Source organism: Excalfactoria chinensis, chromosome 1 (assembly GCF_039878825.1).
Source record: "Excalfactoria chinensis isolate bCotChi1 chromosome 1, bCotChi1.hap2, whole genome shotgun sequence".
In the NCBI taxonomy this organism is placed as follows: Eukaryota; Metazoa; Chordata; class Aves; order Galliformes; family Phasianidae; genus Excalfactoria; species Excalfactoria chinensis.
This window is the reverse complement of record NC_092825.1, coordinates 42,303,813-42,325,915: the sequence shown is the minus strand read 5'-3', so window position 1 is coordinate 42,325,915 and position 22,103 is coordinate 42,303,813. Positions and strand designations below refer to the sequence as shown.

At 41.6% G+C, this 22,103-nt stretch overlaps 1 long non-coding RNA gene across 2 annotated transcripts in view; it reads left to right on the top strand.

The window, feature by feature from the left end:
* Positions 1-14,121, top strand: part of LOC140247097 (uncharacterized) — a 28,333-nt gene extending 14,212 nt beyond the window's left edge. Inside the window, exons 2-4 of one of the 2 annotated variants that reach the window (XR_011902596.1) lie at positions 7,592-7,735; positions 8,444-8,564; positions 13,964-14,121. This is a non-coding gene — a long non-coding RNA (uncharacterized lncRNA). Of the gene's footprint in view, positions 1-7,591; positions 7,736-8,443; positions 8,565-8,748; positions 9,147-13,963 lie in introns of those variants that run through there. The other variant, XR_011902595.1, reaches the window with a different exon arrangement.
* Positions 14,122-22,103: the final 7,982 nt, after the last annotated feature.

The following is a 22,103-nucleotide window of genomic DNA, read 5'->3' as shown; positions in this document are numbered from 1 at the left end:
TGATGTCTGGGCTCTGGCACCGCTACAACATCATTCTGAACAGATGTTTGGAGTATATTTAGGCCAGCTTGGGTGTCAATTCATGCTGTAATTTCAATTCTACAAAAGGGTTATTTAACAGGGTGTGGAAGCCAGATGTCTAAATTCCACTGACTTTCAAAAAAAAAAAAAAGTTGTGAACATAACTTCCCTTTGTGTTTTTTGACAAAAGCAAGTGTGGAGTTCATGTAGTTTTGCTTTCTTCCCCCCCTTGCTCATACAATCTCTTTCTGGTGTTAATCAGAACTATTGTTCTCATCTGGGCTGGTCCCGCAGAGTGGCGAGTTGTTAATCAAACAGTGCATGCCATCTGCTTGAAGCCACGTACAGTATGCTAGGGTAATCAAGGATAAGTGCTCTCTAGTCTGCTCTGATTTCCTGTTATCCTCTCCATTTTGTGAAATGACAGCTTCCCAAGCTTGTTTAAATAAACAGAATTGTAAAAAGAAAATACTTGTTTTGATGGCTGGGTGCCGGGGGTGTATGGACCAGGGCTTGTTTTCCTTTCCCTGGGCATGATGAAACAGTACCTCATAGGCACCTTATTTTGCTTGGCTGTGCTCTTTAGTTTCCCATTTTCTCTTACATGGATGCAAAACAATGTAAAAGAAAGTAAGCCAGATAGTATTTGGGAGGTTCCCATTTAAAACAAGACTATTCTGGCACACAGATTTGCACCATACAGTCGAAAATATGAGTTACAACTACTGTAGCTATTTTGACACAAAGTTCTACTGGAAATAATTCTCCAGCTGAGTTTTCCTTGAGGTGCACAACTCTTTTGAGATCTCCTTTTCAATATTTATTTTATTCCCATTGCTTGTACTGAGCCAGTCTTCAGTTCATCTCAGAGACAGCATGATCACATGTGAGTAACAGGCGAACGAATGTCTGCAGGAGGGACAGGGCCTTCCTCAGGTGGCTTAATGTGGGCCTGATGTGTTGTAGGGCTGTGGGGTCAAGGCTGCTGTGCCCGTGTTGGTGTGACTGTGTCAGGCTTTCTTATCCATTTGGTATTTCAACGGTTCTTCTTTGTATTTTGTTAACATCACTGCCAACTGCTCCCAGCTCCCATTCTTCTTGTTGCACTGCTTTTTCTGCTCTGCTGTCTGGTCCATTGGGGCAATTGTAGGCGTAACAAGATTGGGAATGGATCCATCTGCAAAGAACCCCTTATTTTGCTGGGCTGTTTTACAGGTGGATCAGATCTCCGATCAGATTCATTGCATGGCTGTTTAAGCAGCTTGGCTGGCAGAACAGAGAGTAAGATGGAGATGGTGCTCAAACCAGCTGGAGCAGCACTGCTGCTAGAGCTGAAGCCCATCTGTTATTGCTCAGCCATGAAATGCTTGGACCAAAGACATCCTTGCTGTCTTTTGCATAGATCATTCAGTCTTCCATAATGCTGAATGAGGAAAAGATCCTTGTTTATGTTTGTAAGAGCGCCATCATTTCACCTACTCCTCCAAAGAATCTCAAGGACTTTTTACCGTCCCTTTCAATGAGTAGTCAAGTCATGCCTGAGAAATTCAAACCAGATTCCTGAATTTGCTGTTAACAGTAGAATCCAGCCACAAGAGTGAAGCAGGGTTATAGGTAGAACTATTAGATGACATGGATTATTCTATGTGGGTGCAGGATCTGGATTTTGTGGCAAGTGATATCACGCTGAATGTTCATACCCTCTGTTATTCTTTTTCTCTTGTTGTTTTCACAGTAGGCAGAACTGAAGTCACTTAAGTAATAGCTTTTTGGCACTGGACAATATTTAAAGTTGCAGTCTTGCTTTCCCTCTGACCCATAGGTATCATTTGAATTAAAGAAGGTGGCAGATTGAGATTACATTCCAACATCAGAAATCTGTCTAATAATACAGCTCTGTAGTAAGGTGTTTAAAGACGTGGTTGTCATTCAGAACTTAAGAAACTGAGTTATGCTAAGAGGAGATAATAAAAAATACTTAAAATCAGTAGAATATTATGACTTGGTAATATAATAAGATATTATACTTAACATAAAAACCTTGGATTTTTTGAACACATACATATTTAGACAAATTTATGTTTGACTAAGAAAAAACATCTCCACAGGTAACACTGCTTGCCCTCTGCTTATTGCTTGATGATTAAGTGAGATTTTCATGCATTATTTTTTAAAGAGCTGGTCTTAAATGGCTTCATAAGGACACCTTCTTAACACTAGATACCTCTGCAGTCACATCCACTACATCTGTTTGTTCTATTACTGAAAGCGCAGGTGTTTTGTACTCATGGTAGAGGCTGAGCTTTGCACTGTGAAGGTTCTGTGTTCTGAAATATCATGAACTGGCTTCTCAGAAACAAGCTGGTGAGCTAAAAAGGGAGATAACTGGTTCATGCACAAGCTAGCGGACATAATTTCGCTCCCGTTAGCCCTGAAGGGGCCCCTTATGTTTATAATAGATTGCTTTTTAAGGAAATAAGTGGTCTTTTTCCTTTTTAAGTGATTCCAATGATTGCAGATCTATCTAGGAGCCTGTGTCAGAAGAAAGAAAAATGGTGCTTGATTTCCTATACTCCCAGCTTTTATTTTTCAGAATTTTTGCTCAGTCTTTCCTCACTTTGTATTTGTGCAATGAATTATCCGAGTGTAGTACTTTGAGCTTACAATTATTGAATTAGGTGTTACCTATCTTGTGGTTCTTCAAGGCCATTTTGTGTTTTGTTTGTGTCTATGTTGAGGCTTGCAACACTTTGCAGCTTGTTTTCATTCGAAAGGTATCTCCACTACCTTGTCAGATAAGACAGGAATGAAAATACAAGATAAACCAATACATCTCTGTCTATCACAAGGCTATCTAAGACACTGTTATAGTGCCATAAGGAACCTTTGAAAATTACTATTTGAATACTTTTTTCAACTTGTTTTGAACTCATCATATAGAATCTCTAACTAGATTTTCCCACATTTGATCATAGGAATGTTGTGTGAGACAGTATCCAAAGTCTCGTCACAGTAACAGCTGTATCATCTCTGTTGTATTTCCTACAGGTACAAGGTAGTTTTCCTTCTAGCCATCCGCAAAAATGGACTCTGTGCTTGTTCTTCAGTCCAGTAGCTATTCATTGAAAATAGAAGTATTGACATAAGCAGGTTTTGCTAGAATGAACAAAAAGTGTTCATTCAAAGGCATCTCTTTATTTGCTTAAAATTTTAGGAACAGGCCAATTTGTTCAGTAAATAGAATTTGCTTGTGACCTTCTGTACAACCTCTCCATGTCCTCAGAGCTGGTGGTGCTGCAAAATATAGATCTCTCCTGCAATTAAATACTTTGAGGTTTCTGAGAAGATAATGTTGGTTGTTTCCTACCAAACTGGAAGGAAGTTGCATCTTTAATGAACGTGTCTGGATTACAGGATGTAACCAGACAAGTCTAAGTAATGACAAATTCCCAGTTTCAGAGGCATCTTGGAAGAGTTCTGGATAAAGATTTTGTTTTCAGCAGCTACCAAAATTACATTTCTCCTGTTGTTTTGTTTTTGAATTTTAGTTTCTGGAAGTAGCTGCTTGGTATTTCTGTCAGGTAGTTGTGTGAGCAGTTTCATGTATATGCAGCTTTAAATCAAATGTACAGCCCTGTTATGTGAACCCAGTGTATTCTGCAGTACATGTTAAGCCACAAAATATCGATAATAGTATTTTATTTGGTAACGTGAGATGTGTCTGTGGCTTCTCTCCACATACAAGTAGGTTGATCTATTTTTTTTTTTTAGCTTAGTGGAAACAGTAAATGACATGGTGGAAAACCATCCACTGGAAATATGCAAAGTCTGTTCATGGTGACAGGCAGTGTCAGTTCCTACCTCAGTAGAGATAGACTGTCTTGGCCACCTTATTTCCTTCTATGTTTTTTAAACACCACTTCACACCCTTATGGTAAAAAAATCATTGTTGGTTCTTCGTAATTTCACATCTTCATGGGTTCAAAGACGTGTAAAACATCTTCATTTGCAGTATGTTTAAAGCATCAGACTCTTGTATCTCTCTTTCTTCCAGTAAAAGTCCTTTGCCTGGAAGCCTTGACTTGGTACTGCAGCAGCACAGCACTGTGGAGTTGCAGTAACATAGCCCAGGAAGATCTGTTTCACTGGGCAGTTCTGATTTCTACACAACTTGTTCGGCAGTAAAATGAGAGGTTGTTTAAAGCTTTTGCTCTGTTGGTGAAGCACACTAGTTTATCTGTTGCAACATTTCCTTAGACTAAGGTTATTTTTCAGAACTATGGTCAACTTGAATGCAATAAAAATGATCAAAAGTCTCAAAAGCACAGTCTGTGATGAAAGACTGAGAGGACTGGGTTTGTTCAGCTTGAAGAGACTGAAGGGAGGTATGATAACAGTCTTCAAATACATGAAAGGTCACTGCAAATAGGAAGGGGTGAAGCCTTTGCTTGTATCATACTTCTTGGCTTTTGAACCCAGCCCAGCAAGATTACCAGATCTAAGGTTTGTGTAATAACAGTACAAGTCATGAAGCTGTGAAGTCGTTGGTACTGTTGTCAGTCCTTAAGCCTGCAGAGCAGTTGTTTTTTTTTTGCTGTCTGAAACTGAAATTTCATCTGCAAGCCATTGCTTCTAAGTGAGTGGCTGCAGGAACCAGTAGGGGCTACCTGGTAGGTCTCTAAAGGCAGGTTCTGCTTTTACCCCTTATCTATCTTTTCCTCTCAGCACTCTCTTTCTCTGTTTTGGGAAATAGCTGGCATTTGTTGCAGCTGAGGTTTTTAATTTCATGGTCAGTTGTCTACTAGAATTTGGGCTGTTTTGTCACAAAAATGAGTTAACTTTCAGTGAAAACTGAAAGGAGAAAGCAGTGTAGGAAAGTAGTGTGTCAGTGCCTGTAAGGAATAGCTGTGGGTGCAGTTGACATTTACCAGCTTGTACTAGAACTCAATTGATGTGTTTCTGCCTGGAGAGATTGCAAAACTGCCCATGTTTTAAACAGCTGATCAGTAGTAATCTTTTCTTTATTGCTAGAATGAAGAGTGACACAACAGTGGGGGACTGATAACCTCTGCTCTCGTGCACAAATGGGGAAAATCTCCCTGTTGAAAGATGCACACTCATATTTATTTTTCCCTGGGTTCCAGTAGGCAGAGGTGCTGCCTCTCCTAAAGCCTTTTGGCCCTCATTCACTGTGCCCTGGTAGTTCTTATTCAGGAGAAAAATTCTGAGAGAGCAGGCTGACTGCAGAGCACCACAGGACTTGCACGCTGGCTCCCTGTTTGCTGTTATATCTCTTCACTGAGAGCTCCTGGAGCTCAGCAGCAACAATGTGTTCAGAGCATAACAGAACGGAATTTTAAAATTTTATTTATTTATTTTTAACTCAAATATTTTGGCCGAACAAGTGCTATGGCTGATGCAAAGGCAGGGCTGTGTGGGGAACACAGAGCACAGCTCGTCATGGTGGCTGGCTGCAAAACCTCAGGCTCTCAGCCTGGCTTAGGTTAAGCAACAGGTTCTTCATCAGTGCTGAGTGCTTTGTCCACTTCTCTGCCCTGCAGTGGCAGTGCTGTTTGTTCTGTTTGCCCAATGAATCAAGAACTGTTTCTTTCATAAGATCATGGGAACTTCTCCCTCTCATAATTTCAAATTCCCATTACCTTGGTTAGATCAGTGAATGCCTTTCTGTCTCTCTTCTCTTTGATTTTGGGCTGACTTCTCTGTCAGCCATGAAGAATTATGTTTTTTCAACATCGTGTCCACTCTGCCCTTGCTAATTCTTGGTGTTTTGACATGCCATCTTGATAGAAGAGCTTTCCTGAAGGGTCTTCTCTATCAGCATTCTGGGAAATGTTTCCCATCATTCTAGATTTTAGAGAGAGAGATTGTAACATCAAAAAAAGAGAGAAAAGAGTGGTGGATCACCCTCTCTGGCTTTGTGCAATTTCTGTCTCCTTGCAAAATTTGTTATAGTTGACTTGACTGGGTTAGTTGATCATCTTTGCTGACAGGAGTCAAATTAATTACAAGTGACCCTGAGAGGTAAGGTTCCATAGGTGTCTACTGTCAGAGAGGAAGATCACATTAAGAAATCATCCAATTAAGTGAGTAAACATGAGAGGTAGTTTATTTATTTGTGGGTTGCTACTTTGATCCACTGTGTTCTTGCTGCTTACGCAGTTACAGCAAAACAGTGGCTGTATGGCTATTGCTACAAAGGACAGTTTTAGGCCGCACAAGACTGTAATTCAATGGCCACATGAACTGGCTAAGCCAGACTCCAATGAAGCCACCCCTGTGATTCCCTGTCTCTAGGCACTGGCACCTGCTCTCATGTTTGTACATGCAATAAGGGGGGGAAATACATCCCTCAAGAACTAACTTGGGCAAAACAAAGGCAAAATGTATTTTTCAGCTGGGCAAATTCCCCGTTCCTGTCCATTGTTATGCTGTGAAAAACATCTTTCTGTGCCAAAAGGAAATGGAGACATGGGATGGGAAAAAGCAGGTGAACCTATGATGTAAGGGACAGTTTCTCTGGGGGACAGAGGCAGCTACTGTTAAAATAAAATGTTTATTGAGAATGAAGTAGGGCATTTGACAACAGGGCTGTTTGATCACTTTCTAGGTACCAGAAAGCCCCATCTTCCTGACAGTTTGAAGTCTCCCAGTCTGCTGTTTGTGGAGGTGGGGGGTGATCTGTATGGAAGAAAATGTTGGGTTTAGGTGGGGATTGGGGGTGCGAAGTCCAAAACCTGTTCACTCCAGGACTTCGCAAACGTGCATTCTCATGAAGCAGAGAATAGGATCAAACTGCTGGTAGGGGAATTTTTTAAGCCAGCATTGCCATGACCGATCAGCAAACTAAAGGAGAAATACATTTGCTTATGTGAGAAGGTTATTATTGATGCAAACACTCCATGCTTGGTCTTTTTTTTAAAAAACAAACAAACAAACAAAAAAAACCCAAAACAATCAGCTTAAAACTTTATCTTGAAATAATTCATTTTTTTTCAGCGTGAAAGATAAAGTGTTCATTCATATATGCTGCGAGTCTGTGTCATAACTCACATTTTTAGTCACTGAGCTTTTTATACCTGCTTTGTTTCTTCTGACTCTCTTTACTCAAAGATGAGTCTTCTATTCCTTTTTCCCACTTTGTTTCACTCACTGAAACACATGACCTGTTCTGTCTTTCATCCATGGGCTAAAATGATTGAATTCTGTTAATCTTATGAAAGTAAAAAAAAAAAATGGAGAGTAGACTGAAATGGAGATCAGAGAAAAGAACGGTTCCCTAATTAATCACACAGAATCACAGAATTGTAGGGGTTGGAAGGGACCTCTAGAGATCATCGAGTCCAACCCCCCTGCCAAAGCAGGCTCCCTACAACACGTTGTACAGGTAGGCGTCCAGGCGGGTCTTGAATATCTCCAGAGAAGGAGACTCCACCACCTCCCTGGGCAGCCTGTTCCAGTGCTCCGTCACCCTCACTGTAAAGAAGTTCTTGCGCACATAATGTTCTCAGAACTCCTCTGGAGTAGATATTCTATGTGTTTTCTTTTTCAGGTGAACGAGCTACCTTTGTTTTCCAGGAGGCATGATGCTTTGTAATGACTTGCCATATGACCTCTTACCTTGCAGTGCTAGTAAAGGAAGTAAAGCTGAGAATTCCTGGTCCTCAACCCTTGATCTAAACTTCTCCATCTTCAGGTATATTTCTGGGCTCTGTACTGGAGTTACCTTGTTTACCTGTCAGTGCAGTTGGTTAAAAGGACAGACCTTTGGTGGTGGAAACATGGGGGATGTTCACATACCAGCAGGATACTTATGCACGTATCAGTGTGCTTCCATTTGCTACTCACAAAGTAATTTTTCTTTTGACATCTGATGTGAGGGATTGATTTACACAAACAACAAAATTCTGGTCAGCTGAGCAGTTTCTTGTAACTGTGCAGAAGACAAAATTGTCACAACTTAATGCGGATCCATCCTGTAACACACTCTTACCTATCATGAGACCTATTGTGCAAAATAGATATCTGGTGTAATAGATATCTGTGCAGCCTGAGCTGCACACAGCTGGTGTCACACTGAAGTCATCCATTATTTTCAGAAGGTTTTTCTTGTCTGGTCTCCCTAGCTTCTCAAAAATAGGTTTATATTAATAACTTTATGGTAGGCATTTTATGTTGAAATCTGTTCCTACTATATTGGGATTTTAGTCTATCCAATAAACGTTCCCTCTGGTAAACAATAGAACACAGCACTCACTAAATTTAGAGGGGAGATTCTTAGCCTTAAGTTATTTGCCAAACCCTCATTCATTTTGGCAGTGTCAGCTGGCTTTTAAGTAGTAAATGAATTGCTGAGTATGTCTAAAGAAGAGCCTGTCAAATGATTGGTATTTGAATTTGATAGCTTCATCAAGAAAGAGATTCCAGCACAAATGAAGGAAGTCTTTCTTCTTTGTCAGTCTCCATAACTGAAACTGAAGCAGCTACAAATTACATCTTTCCTCTGGTGGGAGCCATTCATGTGGGTAAGTGTTTTTTTTTACACTATGGCCCTCTCTCTGCTATTGATGGTTTTCCATGCTCACTTACTCAGACTTCCTGTGTTACTGATTTTAATTCCTTATGGAAGTACAATGGCATAAGGAGTCATCTGTGCTGGTGTGGTGAGAAATCTAATGAATGGATTATGACAGAGTTTTACTTTTATAGGAACCAGAGAAGCTGTGAAATTAGCAATTGATTGCCTCACTTTTCAATTAGTCTGAACACTGACAGAAATATCACTGCTCTGCTTCTCTGACTTGCTAATGAGGGAAGACCGAGCTACTGGGAGAAATTCGAGCATCATGTTCTTCTTCATTATGTGCTAATTCTGTATTGTACCTTGGTTTTACCCCTTTATATGGGATGCATTGTTGCACCTAAAGCAACTGACAGCTATACATTGAAAGCACTGTTACAAGCTACCTTGGGGTGGTTTACTATCAGCTGTTAGTGCCACGTGGGTCTGGTGAGTGTACTCACACAAAGGGACACACCTTCCCAGACAAGTCTTCTGGCACTCATTCTTATGTGCTACTTACCCGTGCTGGTTCTCTCTTTGCATAATTGGACAAAAATGGGAGACATAAAAGCTTTGCTCAGTATTTATCTCATCTTGCCTATAATTTCTTCATTTTCACAGAATCACAGAATTATCAAGGTTGGAAAAGACCTAAAAGATCATCCAGTCCAACCATCATCAATACTTCCCAGCTAAATCATATCCCTCAACACAACATCCAAACGTTTCTTGAACACCCCCATGGTTGGTGACTCCACCACCTCCCTGGGCAGTCCATTCCAGTGTCTGACTACCCTTTCCGAGAAGTAATATTTCCTAATGTCCAACCTGAATTTCCCCTGGCACAATTTGAAACCATTCCCTCTAGTTCTATCACTGCCTACACTAGAGAAGAGGCCAACCCCCAGCTCACTACGACCTCCCTTCAGAAAGTTATAGAGAGCTATAAGGTCTCCCCTGAGTGTCCTCTTCTCCAGGCTGAACAATCCCAGTTCCCTCAGCCTCTCCTCATAAGGCCTGTGCTCCAGACCCCTCACCAGCTTTGTAGCCCTCCTCTGAACACGTTCCAGGGCCTCAATGTCTTTCTTGCAGTGAGGGGCCCAAAACTGAACACAGTACTTGAGGTGTGGCCTCACCAGTGCCGAGTACAGGGGGACAATTACCTCCCTGTTCCTGCTAGTAACACTGTTTTTGATGCAAGCCAGGATGCCGTTGGCCTTCTTGGCCATCCGGGTACACTGTCGGCTCATGTTCAGCCGAGCATCAATCAATACCCGCAGCTCCATTTCCTCTATGCAGTCTTCCAGCCACTCTGCCCCAAGCCTGTAGCGTTGACCGGGGTTGTTGTAGCCGAAGTGCAGGACTCGGCATTTGGTCTTGTTGAACCTCATCCTGTTGGCTTCAGCCCAGCTCTCCAGCCTATCCAGATCCCTCTGTAGGGCCTCGCTACCCCCAGGCAGATCCACACTCCCAGTCAATTTGGTGTCATCTGTGGACTTACTGAGGGTGCACTCAATGCCCTCATCCAGGTCATCAATAAAGATATTGAAGAGGACAGGCTCCAGCACCGATCCCTGGGGAACACCATTCGTGACCGGTCGCCAGCTGGATTTAACTCCATTTACCACCACTCTTTGAGCCCGGCCCTCCAGCCAGCTCCTTACCCAGCCGAGAGTGTACCCATCCAAGCCACGGGCTGCCAGCTTCTGCAGGAGAATACTGTGGGAGACATTTCATATACATAATACATTTCATTCTTCCCTGCATTCTAAGCATCCCTCAGAAACCCAGAAGTCTGCATACCTGTTGCTTGATTGCAGGAACACATCAGGTGCCCAGTGGTCTGAGCTGCAGAGAGCAAAAAGAGAGGAAAGGTGCAGACAACCATCTGTGTTCCTATTTGAGAAAACAGTTTGAAATGTAAATAATATTCTTTATCTTGTAAGCTCACCTTATTCATTTCTCCTTTCTTTTTCCTTCATTCTGATCCTACTTTTCAAAGGGTTTATTTCAGATACGAGGTGGCAGAAAAGGCAAGTGGCTGTTAATTGTTGGGTTGGTTTTTCATATGACCACAGCTGGATCTTTAGGTTGGTAGAGTGACTCTCCCAGGGTTTTAAGCAATACTCTCTTCTGTTTATTTCTGGGATCCTTTTTTATTTGTGCACCTCAAATATCTGGTAAATGGAAGAAAAAAGAGGAAATTAGCACTTCTCAGAAAGTGAATTACTTGTGGTTTATTTTTTTTTTTTAAATGAAAGCATTTATATTCAGACTTAAAACACTGTGTTCACTTCTTAATCAAATCTAAATGGCCATGTGATTGCACGCTGTCCCTTCCTGTGCAAACATCTTGCCTATTTAGACAATATGTAGATGGTTTATCTCATACTAGACTATTGCAAATCTGATATTACTTCCTTTGTGTAGAGGAATAAGAGAATTTTTTCACCTGCTAAGACTTCTAGGCAGTAATTCTTGAGTAAGATTTTGTCTGCTTCTGTAGTTTGCAGTCCTTACCAGCTGCTCAATTAATTGAGCTCCTTAAGAGACAGAGAAACATTCCCGTGATACCAATGGAAGGTGTCACCTCATACACTTCTTTCTTCTACTATAATCTGTAAGAGGTCTCACAGCATAGCACATCTATTGTAATGGTCACTGCTATGGGAAAAAGCTATTTTTTTTTTTCATTTATCTCTCTTTTCCTCTTTCTACTCTTCCCCCTACCATGAGCCGCACAGTTCTTGCTTGGCACTTACCTTAATCTTGGACATTTCGGTTCACTGAGCTCACAAAAATCTGTTGCAGCTTTAGAAAGTGGATATTCTGAGTATTTAGTGAGTCAGATCAGCTTGGTTGTGCTGCCAAGCCATGCAAGGTATGGAGCAGCAAGACACAGAAAGGAATGGCGGAGGAGGCAGCCCACCCATTTTAGCAGCATGCTGTTGATCAAGCCAGCTGCAGTGTGAAACCTTACCTGCAAGAGACACCATGCTTAAAGTCTGCTGAAGTCTGGAAAAGGCACAGCAAAACTGCCACTGGTCTCTTCAGTCTACTAGTAAGTAACTGGCCCACTCATCTGCTTTTGCTCAACAGCTGTTGTGAATGAATTAAAATCATCCCCTATTTTCTTTCCTGGGGATAAGTCCCTCTAAGAAAAATTCTCAGCAGACAGAAGATTGATAATAGAATGTACAAACAGGAGCCAGAGAAGAATAAAGATGGGAGAAATGTGTCTTCTAATCCCTAGGAGTGAGTTCTTCTGTTTCATCTACCTTGACTAAATTAGGGCAGCTACTGTTTTTAGCATCAAAGATTTTAAGTGCACATGGAAAAGTACTGTTTATTTTTGTAAGAAGCACATAAGGAATGTATCTACATACAAAGCAACAACCCCAGTTCACCCCATCAAAGCTCAAGTTTGTCATTTCATCCTCCTTTCCTGGCACTGTGAGAGTGTTGGAGAAATTGTATTCCTTGTTATCAGCTATGTTGCCTTCTGTGGCTACATGCAGCCTCAGGCTGGGCATGAAAATATGCTGATATTGGGAGTTGGGCCTTACTGTAGCAGGGTAGGTTAATGCACATGGGTAAGCTCTGATTAATCACCTCTGGCAAAATATTATACAAAGGAGTTTTTGCTTTGCGCTTCATGCACTGTGCGGCATGTATGCTGTTTCTCTGCCTGACAAGTTGATGGTAGGAGGGTGAGTCCATCAGTATTTGTGTAGTACTCTTAGTAGAGTTGCTGCATCTTGAACTGACTCACTTGTGAGGGTGAGCCACTGAAGGGATGCATATGGGCACAATCACCTTTCCTCTTTATGCAGAGGTAACTCTTCCAATCAGCAGCTGGATAAAATGGTATGTTATTTGAAGGTGCTCATACTATCTCTGACACACTGCTGCTATCCTTGCCATTTCTGTATCAAAACAGAACGTGTTCATTTAACAGTTAAAATAAGCTGCATTTTATTGTCTTGTACAGCACAAGTCATCTATCAGCCTGATGCCTTTGGTAAATATTGTTTTAGGTTCATTTTAACTACCTGCATTTCTCCTCTGGTAAATTCTCAGCAGACAGGATTTAGGATGTGGTACTTAGCTGAAGCTGTCCTGCTGACAGATTGCAGTGACCTTGCTGTGACTTCTGTTCTGATCTCACAGGCACTGCTGGAATTTGACACACTAGAACATGAGATACTGTCTCCATTATGCTACTAATTGGTATCCGGAGCATTGTGTTCCTGACTTCTTCACCATCTGATGTAGGTGGCAGATAGTTCTAATTTATCTTTGCCATGTGATTTAGGCGGCTCGAGTCTCTATTGCCAACCAGTTGATGCCTTTATCCTCGCATGTGGCTGTCTTTATCCTATGCAGGTATACAGGTTGACACAGGCTTGTGTTGTAAGCATGATGGGTCACCTTACCTTCTTATTTATTTATGGGTGATCATCTGGAATGGAAGGAAATTTTTTGATCACATTTTGATAAATGACTCTAAAGAATTTTCATATGCAGCATTAGAGGTAAATCTTCAAATATTTTATTTTTCAAACATGCAGTTATATCTTTTATTTCTGCAGGGATACGTGATCTTTGGAATGCACAGGCTGGCTTTTATTTTTGTCTAGTGGAAGTCTGAAAAGTAACAGTAAGAAAATTTCATGTTCTTAACCAAAGTATTTCAGAGTTTTCTCTATATGGCAGTATTTGTCTCTATAGAGATTTCTTTTGCTCCAATAATTACAAAGCTAGGCAAACAGATGAACAACGTGAGCCAGAGTACAGCTGCATGTGGGATGATGTCTGTAGCACTTTTCCATAGACAAAAACTAAAGACAATACTTTTTGAAAGTCCAGTTTTGTCAGTTCTACACGTTGGAATTTCATGGTGTTAATTTAATCATTAGGAACGCTTATTATCCTGAAGAATCTGACTTGCAAATGCCTTGATATCAAGAAGGAACAAATCTGACCCAAAAGGAGTGCAGGAGGTAGCAGTAAACAGCAAACTTCCTGACACAATTAACAGAAAAATAACTTGTGGATTTATTACCGCAGCTTTGCCAGCTGAAAGTAATATAGTCATTTATTTCTGGCACTGGTTAGACACTGATGGCTACATCCACGGGAGGACTTCAGCACTATCAGAACGGTACTTACCTGGTAGAGTCCTGGCTGCCGGAGTGGAATTTTTACAGCCCGTTGCTTGGCCCCAGGCTCTGGCGTAATACATGGAAAGGCACACAAAGGTGTCTCAGATTAAGTTGCAAAGCAGGCTGCAGCTACCTAAACATCAAACACGAAGTGGTGAATCGCACAATGTGAACCCAAGTTCTTTCTCCTTCACAGGAATGTGCCTAGACCAGATGAGAATCTGTATCCTCTTTGCGGATGCCTCAGTTCCCTTTAAAAATGGAGTCAACAGCCACTGGTGTCTAGAAGTAAGAACACAGTTTGTGGGTAGCTGGAGACAAGTCCCTACATGAAAGACTTTTTCTTATCCTTGATTGAAGCACTGTTCCTGCATTTCATGCTAATCTTCCCACAGCACTCTGTCAGTCCATCTGAAGAGTTCTACATGGACACAAACATTTCAAAATCTTAGAAACGGTGTCAGGGCAACTGATAGGAAAACTTGCACAGCAAACCACAGAGGAATTCTAAACATAGATTGGAACACAACTGACATTGCAACTGTGCCATATTATTCCTTTCTCTGGACAAGGAAGGACTGGCAAGCTACAGAGGAAAACTTTTCCGATAAATTAACAAGGTGAATTGATGACTCATAAACTGATCTAATGAGGCTGCTATAGAATGGAGCTCAAGAAGGAATGTTCAGAAAGAGTTTAATGCACAGGACATGTTCAGAACACAAGCTCTTTCTTTTGTACTTTCATTGCCATGATTATTTTTCAGTGAGTGGCCTGCAAATACTGTCAGATTTGAACAAGCAGATACTCTTTATTGGGAATCCCTGAAGATCAGTTTCCCTGTTTTATCAGTTGCATTTTTGAGTACAGGTGGACACAATTAAAGTCAGATATATTTCTTCAGTGAAGACATGAAAGACATGGGCTCTTAAAATTCATGTCTTTTCCTTAACCTTAGTCACAGGACATAAATTGGAGATATATAGCAATGTTATCATCTGCTGAGTATAGCTATTACAGTTCAATGCATTTCTGTTATGACGATACAGCCAAGTTTAAGCTTTAGGCAACTATGATGAATAGTGATAGACTGATGTCTGGTAGTTTTGGGATGTAAGAAAGGACTTTATATGCAGTTTGCTTATTTGTTTTTCCTAGTTATTCATATTTCATATTATGGTTGAAGAGTATGTTGGTTGTTAAGCTGATTTCCTTGAAGGAACACCTAGTTGCTTAACAAATTTTTGTTACTGTAACCTAAGCTTACTTAGGTTTTTATGGTCCCCTTTCCCTTTGTGTTCAAGTTGCTCCTTAGTATGTCTTGATTTCTCCTCACGACTTCCTTGGCATTTCTCCCATCATCATAATTATTTGTAATTTAGAGCAAAGCTGTTCTTTAGCATAAGGAAGAATCTTGATCAAGAGGCTGTTGTCATTATAAATTGGAGATGTTCTACATGAGGCCTCCTGCTTTCAGATACTCTTTACTTCCCCCAAACAGTACAGAACTATCCCCTCGCTCAGCTAACACAGAAGAAATGAACCATATTGAGGAACTAATCCCTGTTTAAAAAATGATTTTTGTTTTTAATTGGCATTGGCTCCTTGGTGGAAGTCACAGCAGGGCCTCAGAAATCATGGTGCATGGGTGGTGTTTCACAGGGCAGCTGTGAAGGCTCTGCTTGGCCTATAGGAGTGAAAGGTAAAGCATTGGCATGGCATATTCCTGCCAAAAATTTGTTACTGTGGAGCCAGTTTTTGTGGTGTCAGATTTCCCCATCTTGCCTAAAGAGAGCAGACCCACTTTTCTGCCTTGGTAGTGCTTCCTTGGCTTCACTTAAAAGGAGTCCTGATCTCTGCACACCTATTTAACCAATGCCTTTTTTTCTTTCCTTTTTTTTCTTCCCCCTCTAAGGCTGTCGTGAGAGCTTTCTAGGTTTACCTTGTGCACATAGAATACAGATTGTTTTATTCCAGTATCAAGCACATAGGTCTTGAAAGCACGCTGGTTATTTTCTACTTCCTATCTTCAGTTGTTGCTGAAGCAGTCGTTTTTATTGAATTGCCGAAGCATTGCATGGCCAAAGGTTGGGGAAGCTATAAAACTACAGGTAGCTAAAAATTCTCCAACATAAATACATGTTTGAGGAATGATAACCTATCATCAGTAGCTTTGCAAGTGGAATGACATACTCTGTTAATCATTGTGAATAGTCTGCTCTGAAGAGTTTAGATATTGTCACTAAGGAGTGGTCCAGTCCACCCCTTATTAGAGTGATGAAACTGCTCTACTTCAGAGGGCTGAGGCCAAACCCTCAAGGTACAACCAGTCAGCCTGCATTGCTGGGGTGTGGGCCCTTCCCTGCACCCTTGTGAGGAAAGGAAATCAAAGGTGGTGCTTGTAGAAAAGCAGAAGTTGCTCCACCAAGTGGCAGTTTCCACAGGCCAAATTGTAACCTGGTAATACAGGGGAAGACCTTCTTCTGTGAAGCATGAATTCTCCCAGGCCTTGATGCTGAGACCAGTTATCAAAGCACTCCCAGGTCAGCCACCTCTGCAGACCTGAGCCAGGTGATGGATGGGTGAAGGACCATGTTTCTGTTGAACACAAGCTTGTGTGGATATTAGTGTTGCCTGTTCATTCAGGCTTAGTGGTGGCTGTGCAAGGAGGAGCATAAAAACTTCAAGTGTAGAATTAAGCCATAAAGTACCTTCTATTGCATTTGAACCTGCAGAGTGAATTTGCCTAATGTCCAGTGGCACTTTTGGATCCATTCCTGTTGCCTTTGAGGAGAATTTACCAAGTTGTTGAAGATTTGTAGACCAGAAAGAGTGGACTGGGTGAATTCAGGGCAAGGAGTACTGGGGGCAGTTCTCCGGTAGGAGGAAAAGAGTTATTTTTGGAGCTGATAATGAAGAAGCTTAATTAAAACTATGCTGTGAGAGAAGCTAGAGAAGAAGGGATCTCTCTAGATTCAGAAAAGCAGCTGTGAGAAAGCCTCATATGGATGGAAAAAAAAAAAAGAAGCAGAAGGTGGTCTTTATTACAAGAGAGCACTTCACTGGTGTTGAGCAGATCTGTCCCAGAGTGACCCCTCCAAAGCATCCTACTTAAAACATCCCACGTCACTGCTTTTATCAGGTTGGGCAGTGCAGCTCGTGCTGTTAGAGGAGAGAAGAGACATGGACATCAGTGTGTACAAACAGGCAAGATCACATCACTGCTTGAGAAACTTGATATCTAAGAGTCTAGACAGACATGATGTATATTCTGAAGGTTCAAATTTGAAACGTTACTAACAAAAAGCATTTAATTATCATCTTGGAGCCTGGCTCTCACCCAGCACTGCCTGGTATCAACAGCTATCTGTTGTCAGCCGTTCTCTGCTCTCTAAAAATAGATGGAGATAAAGGCCATGTATGCAAAGAGCATAAAAAGGCATTATTATTATTATTATTATTATTTTTTCCAGTGAAAAAAATCAGTAGATATGGGGGCCTTTTCTTGCAGCTCTGAGTCTGAACAGTAATGCTGTAGTCACAGGGACTCCAGACAGGGCTAAGGATTGACTACAGCAATGACAGTGGCAAAGGTGTGGCTTAAACTGCAGACAGAGGAGCGGAGAGTGAGGCATGTTACCTGTGCAGGAAAATATTAAATGTTTACTCATGGCCTATAGAGATTCACAGATATGTTTATCTAGAAAAGGAAGGTGAATTAAAAAATAAAGTCAGGAATAACTGTAAGTAGATTGAGAATCATATGTAGTGACTCTGCCTGGAAAATGTTGCAGTCCCCATAAGGTGACTAAAGACTTGCTGGCCCCTCCTGCTTGAGCAGTGAATACTCTTGGGAGCCCTGATTTGGCCAGCTCCTTTGCTGGGTAAGCAAGGAGCGACTTGGCTGAGAAACTATTATTAATGCTCTGTTTGTAACCTTGAGAAGGTCTCCACGGCAACAGAGGCTGCTGAATAGAGCTGTCCATGACATTTTGACAGGAGAAGTTTTCCACTAGAAAATGCTGTTTTAATGAAAAAAAGTGTCGGGGAGAATGATCCGGTGCTGACAGTACTTTGGTCTGAAAAAAAAATAAGGGAAATCTGAAAAATGTCTTGAAGAGTTTTTTATCATTTTTAAGCCCACTACCTTTCCACCTGGGACCTTTCGCATGAGGAAACAAGGCTACTGTCTCTTCCTCTATGGGAATAGGGGTTAAATTCCCAGTTCATCTCCTTATTTTGCTTCCTTATTGTTGATGCTCTTCTGGGAAGGTTCTAAACAAAACAGGACATGGGAGAAGCTGTAAATCCTCAAACATGTGAAGTATTGTTTTTTTGGAAACTATTTTAGGAAAGAAAAACTCTGAAATAAGGGAAAAAGAGTGCATTGGAAGAGTGTACTATAATTACTTGCCCATTCTGCTTTGAGTGGTTAATTTTATATGATATAAAAAAAATCAGGTTTAAACTCAAGTTTCTTGTCTGCTTTGCTCTGCATGGGTTGTCTTCTTCTAGTCCTAGATGTGAACTGCTGGATGTAGTGATGGCCAGAGATGTATAATTGCATATCATATCCTCTTACTGGCATTACTCCTTTCACTTAGTAAAGGTCTAGGGACTTGCAGGAGCCAACCCAGTGATTTGTCTTTTTTCCCAGTGATGGCTTTTCTTCTTATGAAATTGGTATGGATAACTAATGTTTCCATAGAGGCAGTTTTCGTGGTTCTGCCTTGTGACTCCTTCCGTGCTCATTTGGTGTTTAGGAATCCAAATAAAAAATGAAGCCATTAATTCTTTGCCGTCACAAAAGACAGGGAAATACACAGCTGGCTTCCTCACTATCTTCAGCAAGGTAGTTATTTTTAAAGGAGTCCCCTGGGATTGTTGAAAATGGATTTGGCACTCAAGACGATCAGTCAAATTTCCTGATCATTCCAGTCACTTGACTGCCAGCTGTCACTGACTGCCATTTATTTGTGTATCATCTTTCCCCACAGTGCTCTGCTTCCCGGATTGCGGTAGCCAACCCCTGTGGCTTGCCTCATCCTCCACACCTGCCTGATCTCTGGGAGAATTATTTCTGACAAATTTCTGACAGTTGTCAGACACCCACATACTTCATCCTGCACCTGACTGTTGGCCAACCCAGAGTCATGAACTGCCAAGGACCAGTACTACAACCTTTCTAGGAGCCAGCCACCACTAACCATGCATAATAGCATGGAGTGGCATTGTCTTAGGTGAATTTGCCATTCAAGAGTATGCCAAGTCATCAGAGGTGATTGTGCCATGTACAAAATGCTGGGGATAGGAGTTGTCAAATAACATATCAGGAGAGCATGTTAGATATCTAACTGGAGTGGCAAAGATGAATAAAAGGATGTAGGTGAGCAGGGAGGTAGCTCAAGGTAGCATAGCATTGTGATTAGCATAGCTAGTAACATCTTAATTAGTACCCTAACTAAGCAGGGCGTTTTCCTATCACCACAGACTCTCTCCTGCTTTATGTTCAGAGGGCTTATGTCTGCTTTGGATATGTTTTTCCTGGAAAACATCATCTCTGCTTACCTCAAACTATGTCACACCGTAGGGATTGCATTTGCTGTGGCCACTCAGTGTATTGACTTTGGTGTTAAAACTGGCAAAGGGGCAAGTGATATTCACTTTGTCAAGGCTGACTGATGAAAAAAGGAGCAAAGCCAACAGCAAATGCCAGCTCTGATAGGAGGCTGACGCAAAAGAGGCTGAGGAACCGTATAGGACTGCTGCCCTGCTTATATAACCCGGAATATTTTTTGTAAATGCTCAAACTGACGTGTGTTGAGTTTTGGCATGTGTTTGTCAGTGCCCTTATTTTGTAGCCTTGCTGAAGACTCATTGACAGATGGCACTCAAGAGAATGCTTTTTATAGTTGCCAGTGTCCAACTCAGATACAGTTTCTGAAAGCAAAAGGTGTTTGGGGGTGGAGGGATTTGAAGTACTGCCAAAGCATTTAGTAGAAGGTGCTTTAGTGGTACTTCATACTCTGCAAAAACGGAAGGTATGTGGGAGATGATTGAGGAACATCTACTCTCATGGATGTTGAGTCACCACGTTCTATTAGAAAGCACACAGCATTTATGATATGGAAGGATAAGAAAAAAAGATTCTAAAGGACGTAATTTGTATCCCAGAACAGTGTCTATCTGACCTTATATGCTGGGGAATGATTTCAATGATTTCTTGTTATATCTTGACCTAGTTCTTGCCTGGAGACTACATATATTACAAGTGAATTCAGACACTGGCTGTCTACTGCTTTACAGCACCTTTCTTCTTGGTGTCAAGGAGCAGTGAAGCTCCCTGGAGGGGCTGGGGCTGGCAGTGAACCCAGTGCAGGCTGTGCCCTTACTGATGTGTGCTGTCCCGTGGCAGCTGAGCATACTGGGCAGAGCTGAGTTCTGGCAACAGCGCCCATCAACAACCCACAGTGTGTTAGCCCAGGCCCAGAGTTGATCCAGGTGTTTGTCCAATAGGAAAAGGAGACAGAGCTAGAGGCAGGACTGGAGATAAAGCTGCAGTGTGGATCTGAGTCCATGCGGGAGGCAGGGCCAGCAGGCTGACAGTCCTGTGGTTTTGCTGATGAGGGGAATGATGGCTGAGCTGAAATGGTGGCCTGTTCCATGGGCAAAACATGGGCAGGGGCCCCAGGTGCAGTTCACCAGGATCAGTAATGATGCCAGTAATGATGCCAGTAATGTCTTTTGGTACACTCATGGTACTGATGCTTTGGCAGAGAAAGGTGTGTTTGTACTACAATATGGTTTGTATGCAATAGCCATCCAGTTTTTCCAGATGAAGAAAATGGTGGTGATTTTGGTTGTAGGGAAGATGAAGAGTACTTTGTGTCTACTTATGGCTTTGCAGTTAAGTAGATAAAAGTGCATTGTACATTTCTTATTATGTTTTCTTAAAACTATTTACTCATTGGAAGCATCTGGATCTCTGTGTAGCTCCTCTTCTTAGCTCTGGGGCTGAAGGATCGGCAGGTTCAAACTCTGTCCTGCAGTTCTGGGAGGTTGGACGTGGCAGTCCAGCCATGATTCCCAGTGTTCTGCCTGCTGGGTGATCTGCCTAGGAGGGATTCAGGATCAGGATTAGGTATTTGGGAACAAAGTGGCAGGCAGGCTGTAAACATACATTTTCAAGGGGCTTATTAATCACAGGCACTTTGCTCTTCACTTGTGCGAGGGAGTTATACCTATCGCTGAAGTGACACAAGTCCCTGAAGTCACTTTTGTGGAAGTCTGTGACAGAGACAAATTTGGAATCCATTTATTCTTGAAAGCGCTCAGCTGCAGAATGGTCCTTTATCTGTTGGAAACCATAGATCTGCTTTACCACACACCTTGCAACTTTTGGAGTAAAAAGAAAGAAGGCTGAAGAGCCAACAGTCTTCTCTGGAAGACATCTCTAAATTGGATCTTGTGTGCACTGAATGAGGCACAGGATTATACTGTAGAGCAAATATATTGTAAAGTGGGGGGAGATAAAATAAGGTAATACAAGCGGCTGTACCATTTCCTAATTCTTTTGTGCAGCATCTTATGTTTTTATTTTTCTGTGATGGCTTTGTTCTGTGCCATTTCACAACACTTAGAAAAGTAAGTAGAAAATCTTTCGCAGTAAGAGGTCTATTTTATGTGATTTTTAGACACTAAGAAGAAATGTTACCAACATCACAACGATACTGATGCCTGAGTAAGCTATTTGAAACCTTAAGATTAACTGGACAGATTCACATCCTTCCTGAGAGGGTGTTTGTCTATTTCCTGCTTACTGCAGTAGAAGGGTGAGATGCCTTATTTGAAGGGTACTCCATCCTAGTAGAGTTAGATCTTCATGCCCTTTGTAAACTTTTCTTTCCTGTTCACCCTAACTTTTTCACTCTAACCCATCTGTTTTAGTTCCAAAATCCAACCCTTAAGATTCCTGACCCAGCCTGCCCTCCTCCCCATCTTCTGTTCTCCTGTGTACGTGAGAAAAGTCTCCCCTCACACCAGGATGCTCCCTGTTAAGCTTCAAACTACTCCCCACAAATATGGGGATGTGAAGTTTTTCAAAGGAAGAATTCATCTACGTTTTCTAAAGCTAGTAAAATGTGCAAATTTGGCTTTACTTTAAATTCAGTCTTAGACGCTGTTGCACCATTTAAATTGATACTTTCTTAAAGCAGATGTGCAGCTGGAATATTTAAGCCATAGTGATGCAGATCTGAAAAAAATAATCAGAACTAAAACGCCACCATAGAATAGGAATTGTCAGACAATGCTAATTATAGGTGTGGCAAGCAGCT